Here is a 12,678-nt window from a genome sequence, read left to right on the forward strand (position 1 = left end):
TTGATTTACACAGCAACAACAAGTTCATTCCATGACTGGTTGGTTGAAGTAGCAAGAAGTGTGTCGAGATTACCAGAAAAAGAAAATCTACTAACTAAAGTGGGTAGTGTATTGTGGAACATTTGGTTAGCAAGAAACGAGAGTAGATTCACCGGGGTCAGGGCAGATCCTGTTAGATCCATGTTTAAAGCATTCAATCTGATTGATGATATGATCAAGATCAGAAATGATGTTTTAATGAAGAAACCCACACCTAACTATTTTGAAACCTAAATTGCTTGGACTCCTCCTTGGCAACACTGGGTCAAACTAAATACAGATGGCTCAGCTTTGGGTGCTCCTGGACCTGCAGGTTTTGGATGTGTATTTCGAGGAGAGGATGGAAATTTCTTATTTGGAGCAGCACTACCTATTCCAGTAGCTGATGCTATGGTTGCTGAATTCTCTGTTGTATGGATTGGACTCAAAGCTGCACTGTGCTTAAATTTCCATAAAATTATAATTGAAACAGATTCAAAATATATGCATCAAGTTATCTCCGAAAGGGAAACTAGAGTATCGAAGGCTATTGAATCCCTAGTACACGATATACAAGACATGCTTATGATGATGGATGAGTACATGATATTGTGGAATTACAGGGAAGTGAATTTTGTAGCTGATGCATTTGCTAAATGGGCGACCAACCTTGCTGCTAATCAACAATGGTGGGCAAATCCTAATATACATAGGGATGATGTAAATGCGAATATGTTTATTTCCTTAACATCCTTATGTTCAGCTTGGTGAATGAGACCACCACCACAGTTTGTTGTAAATAGCTTAAAACGCGATATGCAGGGTGTGTAATTTTGGACCACCCATGTTCAGCTCATTCTGTAACCTAGCTTGAATTGTGAAAAACGAAAAATAATTTTGGGAAGTTTTGTCAGCCCAGTTGTTCAATAACTGATATGGTAAATAAATTCACACAAAGTCCTTTGTTTTACAAAAGATGAGCAATCGATTACCCTTATTTGTCATTTTCCCTTATTATCTGTAAAATAAGAATCAAAACCCATTACGATTACGATCTGGGCTACCACAAGGATATCCCTATAGGGATGAGTGTTTCGAGACCATTGGATCCGAGATCTAACGGTCCGAAAATCAAAAACAAAAAGGAAGAGAGAATATGGGTTTGTTTTTGATTTTCGGACCGTTAGATCTCAGATCCAACGGTCTCGGCTGGCGTCCCTATAGGGATATCCTCGTGGTAGACGAACTCTTACGATTACATACATTTCCGGGATATATGGAGTTCCAAACTAACTCCTTAAAAGAATGGCCGGTACAACATCAAATCCATTTTATAACCCAGGCCACACACACACACACACACACACACATATATATATATCCAGAAAACACATTTAAAATTTTTCAAGACTTGCCATAACATACACAAGCTTACCTGCATAAAGGAAAATCATACAAGGGTGAAACTCAATTTTTAGTAATCTTAAGGCTTAACAACAACCAGGAATCTGAATGTTGCATTCCGTGCAGACTGCTACTCGTGCAGAAATGGTGGCTAGCGACCACTGTAACCATAAACCTTTCTGCACCAAAAATATTGCTACATACACCAATAGGACTCTCAATCGAGGAACAGACCTTCATATGCACATGAAGATAAAAGTATAAGTGCATTCACTTTCCTGGGGATGCAAACCGTGATCTTTGCCAAGTTAGAGCTCGATCCTTTGGAGACAAGGTCTTTCCTCCAACACCAGCCTGGCGCATCAACTTTGCATAGACCAATTATGTATCTATCATAACCTTGAAAAGAAGGTGCAACAGAACAAACACACCAACTAGCATCATTAACATATGGATAACTAACAAGTTAAATTGCTTCAACGCGTTAGGGTTGAGAAAACACACCAACTAGCATCATTAACGTGTGGATAACTAACAAGTTAAATTGCTTCAACGCGTTACGGTTGAGAAAAGTTTGTATCCAGTGCAAGCCAGTGTGACAATTCATTTTTCAAAATTTTATTACTTTTTTCCACCCTTTGATCAAGTATGACAACCTTTTCAAGGTGGAGATGAATTGGGGTTGCATTTGGATTGAAGCCGACTCAGAAACTGCTGTAAAGGCCTTCAATGGCAATGCAATTCCATGGATGTTTAGAGCGAGATGGAAGCGAGCAATTGCATTTTTACAACACAGGAAGCTATCCCATGTTTGGAGAGAAGGCAACTTTAGTGCGGATGCAGCAGCAAGGAAGGGATCCACCTTATTGCCCGGCACTTCAGTATGGAGCACTAGTAGACCAGACTTTGTTACTAAGATAGAAAGTCCCTTTAGGACCTACTATCAATTTAGATGAAAAAGAATGTAACTTGTATTCCTTTCATTAATAAATTTTCTTACTTGCGTGCAAAAAAAAAAAAAAAAAAAAATGACAACCTTTTCAATTGTATTAATAATTTCATTTCATACATAATCTACAAGTACAGTCTCAATCGAATTTGAAATATGAAAATAACATATGATATTGTCATATAGTTTCCTAACAAAGTAATGACGGCAGCAGTACATGTGGCAGCCTATGGGCCGTCCTCGCAACTCTTCACATTTCCTCAGATCATATTAAATGATTGTAAACTATAAAAGTATCTTGGACGAAAACGGAACATTACCATCTGGACTTACCCGTCAACTGAAACCTATACATAAACAAACCAAGCTTCACATACGAGATAGCCTCACGAAGCTTATCTACGCAGATTGAGGTTCTTGATTCTACTAAGCCCTTTATAGATAACTAGTGGTTCAATAATCTGTCGTATATCTCTCTTAACAAAAAAATCTTAGAAGAGTTGTAACATCTCGTTGATAACAAGTAACTTACCTCGTTTTCGCTCAAGTTCTTGGTCAAGCTCTTCTTTCCACTTCTTTGTTCGCTCTGAAAAAGTTGCACTGAAGATGCACACGTTTAGTATCTCATTTAGACAGAAGATTAAAGGCAGGATAAAACAAATTTAACAAACCTTGGATTTATTGGTTGTTGTTGAGAATCAAGAAGTCCTCTCCATTCACTAAGCTGTGGCAAGGGAACATCCTGTAAACTTTTTATATCTGTACCACCAATATTCGACTCACACCTGCTACTACTCCCAGGACGTGTTACATTTTTTTATATATCGCCCTCACACGTGTTACATATTTTTATAAATTTCATGAAATTTCGTTATATATCGTTAACTATATGTGTCGTGCTGGATTCAGTGGAGTGTTGTTCACATACCAAAATTGATTACAACCCAGTATTTGAAGATGGAAGAAGAAACAAAATAAAAATAATATCTCAAATGGACCAAGGGTCATGGAAAATGGAAAGACAAGTAGGGCTGGCATGTGGCAAATGATAACCGCTGCAAGAAATTCACTCCTAAACAATACAGCTGATGGATCCTCTTCTCCATCTGTTATGCCGAAGGCAAACTACTCACCAACTCTCAGAAACATAGTTACCCGATAAGAAACTTAACTTCTAGAGCAAATGAATTAAACAAAGTAATGGATCAAACAAAGGTAGAGATGCCTATACCTGAACCACATTGTATGATGTGGCGATGTGGTAACCCCTACAAAATATTTTCGGTTTGTGCACATCTAAGTCAGACAATGACAGACCTCTTTGTGTTCTAGACTTCTAGTGCAAAACTTAATCAACACAAACCACCTCAAGCAACTTCTTAGTTGCTTCACTCACATCCACATTTTCCATCTTCAACCGGCGGCGCAATGAGGGACTCGTCTTTCCAGCAGCTGCATATGTGCGTATTAGTGATTCAAACACATCAGCTCCAAAAACATCCTCAACCTTTTTTAGAGTCTCCAGAAAGCTCTCTGCACCCTCAACATCCCTAGCTTGCTCGAAGTGTGACATCAAAGTCTGGACCACATTCTGTGGTGGTACCCATTTCCTGCCGTCCCCCCTCCCAATAGAAATTCCATTGGTAACACAATCTACTGCCAAACTTGTGTTACTCTTCTTCAAATGATAATCCATGAAAATCTCCCAAGTCTTGACATTCGGTTTTGCTCCACTCCTACGGGCACGCTCCTTGAGTGTTTCAGCCTTCTCCAGCAAACCCTCTTTAGCATAAGCTCCAATTAGGGCATTTGCTATCCGAATGTCATAGGTTGAGCCATTGCGATTCCCATTCACGGAAACATTTCTCAGCACCAGGCACGCCTTTCAAGTTTACCAGCACCTGAATCATATTCAGGTAGCTCAAGTTTGCCATTTTTGGAAATGCCAGCCTCAAGGACCGCCATACCCTATGCACCTCAAGCAGATTCCCAGTACGACCATACAAAGTAATCAAATACTGATAAGCGGACAGATCACGGCAAGCATTTCTATTTTCTAGCTCTTTGAGTGCTCTCTCTGCCTTCTCGAACATGCCAGCACCAACATATATTGATGCTAGGTTGCTGTATGTGGTCCAATCTCCAGCAACTCGACCATCTCTCCTCATTTCCTCGATGACCCTCTCAACCCCAGAGATGTCACTGACAGCAGCAAGAGCCCTCATCCAGACATTGTATGTGTAAGAATCTGGCATAACATTACTGGCCTTCATTTCTTGTATGATGGCTGGGACCTTTTCTGGCTGACCAGCTTTAGTATAGAGGGTCATCAAGCTATTGTATGCCATGGAGGTTGAATCAAACCTCAGTTCTTTCATCTTTTCCATGAGAGCTTCTGCCTTCTCTGTCATTAGTTCCTTGCAGTAACAATTGAGAAGTGCGCCATAACAGAGATGATTCTTTGATGCTTCAGGGAGACCCACAAAGAAACTTTCGGCGGCAGGTATGCCTCGGGTTTTGGCTATAATATCCAGATGGATAGCTTGATCACTGACAGTCATGTTCATGCCACGTTTGGCCATTGATTCCACAAGCTGCATAGAACCAGATTTGTTAGTTCATATCTTGTGCCTTGGAAAGCAGCGTTTCAAAAGAAACAGCAGAAATTGTTAGCATCTAAACAAGTCATTTAGACATTCATGAAAATCAAATGACAAGTCTAACATTGGCAGACTTTTCCTTGTTCCAAATAAGAAAAGAATTAAAAAAGTCAAAATCTGAAACCATGATCAGAGATAAAATATAAATTCCAACTACAATTGAGTCACGGAGTTAGTATTTGCACATACGCAGTGGATTGACAAGGAAGGTATAACTCTCAAGTATCGTTTCAGCAGAGCAATTACAAAAAAGTCATTACAAGAATCACTTTACAATTCTATTCCATCCCCACCATAAACTGATCATTAAGTCATTAAGTCACTCATCGACACTCCATATTCTAAAACCTAATAATAAAACATGTACCTTCAAGGCAGGAGCGAAACGCTTTCGTTGGCGGAGTTTTTTGACAGACATACCAACTTCCCATTTATAAACACGTTTGTTACTATCTAAAAACTGATTCAATTCAGTTCGTATGGCTTTATCGGAACTTCCTTCTCTGAATAATCTTTTGTGTAATGCTTCTTCTAGATACTTCTTTGATCTGTTCGCTATGTTCTTCGTTCTCCCAAAATGTACCGCTGCCATTTCTTTCTTTTTTCTTCTTTCACTCGAGTCTTTCTCCTCTTTTGGGCTGTTTTTGTTTTCGCAATAATGGGCCTACAAAAGCCCAGATCCACGAAAAATTAGGTTTGAATTCGCTACGGTTATTTTAGGGTCATGTTACTGACGGACCCATATTGTGTTGGGCAGACCCCAAAAACAAAAAAATAATTATTACAAGTGTGCCATTAGTCCCAAAAAGTTGTTTTGTGTTGGGCACTTCCCAAACCAACGTGAATTTCTCTTTTTAAGCCATTCTCTTCTCTTCTATTATCTTATCTTCTACCATCCTAAATCTTAAACCATGAAAACTATATCCTAACACTAACATTAAACACTAGGGCTGAATATGTATGTGTGCAATGGTTGAATGAGAAAATTCAACACCCTAAAGCTTAAACGACCCGCCAGGTCGCTCGTTGTGGCATCAAACGGTGCGGTCACACCGCCCGATCGAGTCCAAATCGATGTGTCCATGTTGTTTGTGATTTGGACTTAAAAAAATCCCCAACTATATGGCCACACTGTTTGGACTAAGTCCCCAACGATATGACCACACCGTTTGGACTAAGTTCCCAACGATATGGCCACACCGTTTGTACTAAGTCCCAAACAGTAAACGGTGTTGCCATATCGTTGGGGACTTAGTCCAAACGGTGTGGCCATATCGTTAGGGATTTTTCTAAGTCCAAATCTCAAACGATATGGACACATCGTTTTGGACTCAGTCCAGACGGTGTGACCATACCGTTTGGTGTGCACAACGAACGACCTAGCCGGTCATTTAAACTCACGGTGTTTGAATTTTCTCATTCACCATCAGATACATGCATATCCAAACCTAGTCACGCATATTTCAAATTCTAGTGTTTAATGTTAGTGTTAGGATATAGTTTTTATGGTTTAAGATTTAGGATGGTGGAAGAGAAGAGAATAGAAGAGAAGAGAAGGGTTGAAAAGGGGAAATTCACGTTGGTTTGGGAGGTGCCCAACACAAAATAACTTTTTGGGACCAATGACACACTTGTAATAATTGTTTTTGTTTTTGGGGTCTGCCCAACACAATATGGGGTCTGTCAGTAACAAATACCTTATTTTATTGCCTACTTGAACCAACAATCGCGTATTAACATGTATAACACGCTTTAGCACATACACAAAAATGTATACCATGATTCTTCTATCTATCAATAACTACGTGTACAATAAATGTGAAGAAGTAGACCATTATCCCAACAATAATGAAATAAATTTGCGGAAATTTCCCCCATTACGTAGTCATGCATTACGATGGGCACCCCCAACTCTAGTAGCGAATTGATAATGAGGATTTTTTTTAGAGGATTGATAATGAGGATGAGGAGGAAAATGTGAAACGGAGGAGATTTTGACATAAGACCAATTTTTTTCTTTTTTCTTTTTTTGTAGAGAGAATTTTATTTGGGTTGGTTTTTTTATTATGAAAATGCCGACATTGTGTTTGGTCGGATTTGTAGAATGAAATGAAAAGGACATGTGGTGGATAGGTAGAGATGTGATTTTTGGGTTAAATTGATGTTGGTAGATTTGTAGATGTTGATTGTTAGGTATACGAGGCTTTAACCAATTTTTTCGTGAAACACACTCCTCAGTCAAAAGAAATTAGTAAAGGTACAAAAATATATTTTCCAAATCAACATTGAGATGAGAGAAATTGGTTTATATTTGGAGTCGTTGTGTGCACTCCACTTATCATTGATTGGCATGTGGATTTGGAGTTTGGGTTCGACTTGCATAGTTGCATTGAGTTAGAGGCGATGCTTTTACGTATTTGATTTTCCATTTTGTTAGCTACTTAGTACACTTTTACATAGAAGAATCTCAATTCCAGAAAGAGAAACATATTGGAATGGAATTTTTTGCTTCAATGGCGAAATCTTACCTTCAATTTTGGTAAAGTTAGGGTTTAGAAGGAAAAAAAGGGGAGAAAATTATAAAAAAGATCTAGAATTTTTCCTGTTTTAATTAAGAAGAATCAAAGAGAGGAAGAAAACGATTTTGATTCACAAAAGTGTTGAATGTTGGTTGTTGATGAGAAGTTTCAACTATACTTTTGATTTTCTAAAATGAAATCCTAGCAAAATTTCATTAATTTTTCAAAATTTTTGGTTTCTCTCTTTGACAATAAGAAGTGGGTTTCACTAAATTGGAGGCGGGATGGGATAGATTTGCCACAAAATAGAGAACAATGGCCCATGGGTTACACTACGACGGATAGGGGCACTCACTATAATATGACAGCTATTAACCGTCGTTTATGCCGAGATATAGGTGTCGCTTTTAGCCCAATTTGGTGTAGTCTCTCTAGTGGTATTTGGGGAGGGGGGACCTCAAATATGTGTTTTTATCCTCTTATAATACTTTAATTTAGTCAAATTATATGATCAATAATGTAGAAAACTCATGTTTTTACTGCTTTTTCAGGATACAACCCTATTCTGGACCAAATACCTCAAAAAATATGTTCTATAGCCAAAATGAGCCTAAAAGAGACCTTATGGAACAATTGAGAAAAAGTATCAAAAAGTCAATAGTCAAAGTCAACGGTCAAGGTCAAAGTTAACTCAAGGGTCCAAAAACTCATAAGCTCAGGAAACACTCTAAGGCTTCAAGGACCAAGGACTCAACCTTTTGCAAGACAATGACTAGGCACAAAAGCCTCAAAAGACTAAATGATCAAATTCCAAAAGACATGGGCTTGGGCCAAAAGGCTTGATCCTATTAGCTCAAAGAACACACAAGAATGTTTTAGATTAGGTTGTTTGATGGATCAGATATGAGGAGGGCATACTTGTACATCTCTACACATATATAAGTGTAGAGATGTCCACAAAATAGGAAGGCAAGTTAGGGTAAACTAGTTAGGAGTAGTGTAAGTAATTAGGAGTAGGAGTAGATTAATAGTTTTTGTTATTGTTTTCCATTTTCATTGTTTTAAAGCTTTAAGTTTAAAAGCTTTAAGCTTTGTTGATTCAAGTTGGTTTTCTTCCATTCAAAGTGTTTAATCTTGTTACTTATCAAAATAGTTCTTCAAAACAACTTCTTATTCATTCATTCAACACATCAAAGTTGGTTATACTCTTTTGAATAACTTGCTAACCAAACTTCCTTTTCTTATCTAAATCTTCATGTTTTCCATATAAAACAACTCTAGTATTCATGTTTTAATCCTCAACCCCTCAATAGCTAGTTGTCTACATCTTCATACACCAAAAACCAAACAAAGAGCAATAGAAAAGTTTGGTTTTTCTCCATCACACTTCTACTCTTCAAAGATCTAAGATGAACAACTTCAAAACCCAATACCGACCACTTTTGACTTCAACAAATGAAGCTGCCGTCATGGATCTAATGATATGAGAAGATGGGTGAATCAAAAGGGGAGTAACTTTTTCTTTTATTCATACTTTTCAAACTTGTTTTTTTTTTTTTTTTTTTTTTTTTTTCTTATTTTCAAGTTTATTTTTATTCGAATATTACTGATCCATTTTGTTTATGATTTCAGGTATCACTCTGGGTTGAAGTCAACTTTGTGAAGCAACAGAAGAAAACCGGTCAAAATTTGCCGAAATGAAACCCGTGACCTGCCCCCTCAAGTTCTTCCACCTGGAAAACCCTTGGCTCAGATGGTAGCACTTGTTCAGTAGATATCTCTGCTTAACTCGTATTTGTTCAACTGGTAGTGGTTTGAAACTAATTAGATTTCCAATATTTAGTGTTCTTCAAATTCAAAAATATAAAAAAGTAATAGAAATAAACAAAAGAAAATAAAAACAACTTAGTTTATTGTCATTATTAGATTAAGTTTAAGTTTTTTTGGATAATATCGTATTTTGTTTTATCATTATTAATTATGCTTGTTTAAAGATAAGGTTTAGGATAATATCAATTTGTTTAAAGATAAGGTTTAGGATAATATCAAACTTAGGTTTAAAATAGAAAGTAATTGTCTTTTGGTTTAAGTTTGACAAACTTACCAAGTGTTGGATATTTGATCAACTTGGGACATTTGAATGCACGAGGCGAGTCGGGTAACAAAATGCTTGTGCATTAAAAATCAACTTGGAGATTAAAAATTCAATCTTTGACAATTCTTGTTATCTTTTCATAATCACATAATTATTAATAGTTTAATCCTGTTTAGTTAATTAGAAGTTTAACTTAGTTACTTTTTGCTTTACATTTCTAATAATTGAGCCCACGAAGGAAAATTTGTAAACCTATTGGCTTTGCCACCATTCTAACCCAAAATGTGGGTTTAGTTTAGAAAATTTTTAACCGAAAAAATGTAAAGCTCGGAAGGTGAGTTTGACGTATCAAGACACCCAACACTTGGTCAAACCCCACCACGTCATCTCCATCACTAAGTACATGATTGCACACTTAGGAGGTAATCTCTTAACCTCCTCGCAACTCCCAGTTAGAGGATACTGTAGGAACCGTTATGGTCGCAGTTTACAAACCATGAAAACCATGCACGCAGTAGAATACGGGTTCTCACAATTTTGTTTAAAATTATACCTTTAGATCAGCTGTGATAACTCCGAGAATCCAAGCTCTACGAATTCAGCAACCTCTTGATCTTCTGTTGTATTCCTATCCTTAGAATGGACGTTGTGTGGGCAACGATCTTCTAGCCTCTTCTTTCTCTCTTGGCCTCTCTCACTCACAAAGTTGAAACTGAATTTGGATCTCACTTTTCTTGAGCAAAACCTTGGTATTTCGGCTAGAGAAAGATGGTTTCCTATTTATAGGCTATAACAGGGACCATGAGGAGAAATCAGGGTTAGGTCACCTGACGGGCTTGGGCTTCCCATGTTCACCCAGAACACACGGCCCAAGTTCGTCAACAAATGGCTTATTCCACTAAAGGCTATTATTGCACTACCGCCCTAATCCCAAATTACATGTTACGTTTATGGGCTCCATATTATATGCTCATTGATCTCCTCATGTTTAAGATATCGAATGCCCGTTGATTAAGTCAAGTTACTGACAACTACATTAATCAACTTCTTATGTCCTTGAGTAGTACCACTCAACCTCATTGTCATGTCGATTAAATTCACCTCAGGGTTTACATGACAATTCTTATGAGCTCCTCAAGGGGACATCATCAACCCGACTTCCTGCGGGTCACGGATTCCTTCTATAATCAACAACACACCTTACATACAATGTCATTACCCAATCCATCGAGAGTATTCACTAATGAATCTCACTCATTGATGATTTAAAGCAATGTACAATGCACGTAAGTGCCCGTTATTATATCCGGATTAAGAGGACAAACATCCATAATAACAGAGGTGTTTGTCCTCTTATATAGTCAGTATAAAGAGAGACAACCTCACTTGGTCCTGTTCAATACACACAAAGTGTACTAGTGTAATCCTGTAGTCAAGATAAACTAGTACCAGATTATACTACAACCGTACCAATGGTTTGTCCAAATCCATCTAGGTTGTGAATGTTTACTTATACTTTATAAGGTACTAATGATATGAACTTCTGTGTGTCACCACACACCATATCATCTACAACAGAAAGTATTAGACGCATGCATATAACTAATAACATATATATTATGCATAATATTTGCCCATATGATTCTCATTCAAAATATAAAGAATAAGAGTTAATACAAAAGTAATGCTTTTAGTATATAACCCTATCAGATACTTGGTTGTTTACAAAAGTATGATTGTGTGACTCCATGTTAAATATCCGTATTGTATTTACTTCATGTGCTTAAGGCTAAACCCGAGCCATAACAGACAACAAGTGGGATTAATCCCCACTTTAGTTAACGGACATTGTATGATTCAAATGTTACATTGACTAAACTAAATTTTAAAATCAACCAAGAAGAGCCAATCTAGTCAAGTCCACAGGACAAACACTTAGCACAAAGATTAAGGTTGTGTTTGGTTCAACGAATTTTGATTCTCAAAGAAAGAGAAAATCCAAAAACTAATGTCAGAATCTATTTTTGAAGAATGTGTTTTCTAGTTGTTTGGTTCACAATTTTAAAAAGTGGTCCACGATAAGAGCCCAAAACTGTAGTTTAAACCCTTTAATAGTATTTCTATTTAGCCAATTATGTTATTAATAATATAAGATTATCACTAATTACGTGCTTTTGAATATTTCAGGCTTTGGAGTTGAATAAATGTTAATTCGTTACTAATTAGGTGCTAAAAGGAGCTAAAGTGATTGCTAGAGAAGTTCCATGAGTAAAGCCCAAGTTTAATAGAGAAAAAGCCATTAAAAAGCCCAAGTCAACATTGTTAAGTGAAAGTCAAACCGGATTAGAGAGCTGAAGAAAAGTCAATAGAATTTCAAAAGGTCATTTCTTTGGACTCAGGCCTCGGATTTGGGCCTATCAAAATGACCGGCGTAGAAAACTCTTTCCAATGGTTCAGGCCTTGACTCGATCAGAGTAGTATAAGTCAGTGAAAATATGCGCTATAGTAATATGACTAGAATTAGAAGTCTTGGATTCAACCAATTGGGTTATGGACTTGATTTATAGGTCCATAACCTAACCTAAAAACCCATGCATGATTTTGTATTATTATATAAGAGAATAAAAATCCTAAACTCTTTCTCTTTCCCTTCCATTAGTTAGAATAAATTAGGGTTCTCTCTCTCTCTCTCTCTCTCTCTCTCTCTCTCTCTCTCTTTTAGTTTTTAGTTTATGAGTTTAGTTTGTAGCCTCCATTAGAACCTTTTAATAAAAGCTTTAGTTTATTCAATTCAATTACTTCTTCTTTACATTATGTCTTCCTTTCATTATTTTAGTTTAATTAATCCAATGATATTAGGCTAATCCCCCCATTAGAGGGAGTGATTATGAAGCCTAATGAGGAATATATTGCTTAGTATAATTATTGGATTGTGTATGTATTTCAATGAGTTTAGTTTATTGTATAACTTCCAAAATAAGCATATAGTAAATTAAACTAGGGATTGTTATAATTAAGTCAAGAGACTTGGTT

The 12,678-nt window shown here is 37.0% G+C and overlaps 1 pseudogene across 1 annotated transcript; it reads right to left on the reverse strand.

The window, feature by feature from the left end:
• Positions 1-3,336: 3,336 nt before the first annotated feature.
• Positions 3,337-5,668, reverse strand: LOC147493819 (large ribosomal subunit protein mL101 (rPPR4)-like; annotated as a pseudogene). The gene is made up of 2 exons (XR_015198268.1): positions 5,399-5,668; positions 3,337-4,965 (listed from the first exon to the last, which is right to left on the reverse strand). The product of XR_015198268.1 is annotated as a large ribosomal subunit protein mL101 (rPPR4)-like (transcript).
• Positions 5,669-12,678: the final 7,010 nt, after the last annotated feature.

Source organism: Coptis chinensis, chromosome 6 (assembly GCF_015680905.1).
Source record: "Coptis chinensis isolate HL-2020 chromosome 6, ASM1568090v1, whole genome shotgun sequence".
NCBI classification, from domain to species: Eukaryota; Viridiplantae; Streptophyta; class Magnoliopsida; order Ranunculales; family Ranunculaceae; genus Coptis; species Coptis chinensis.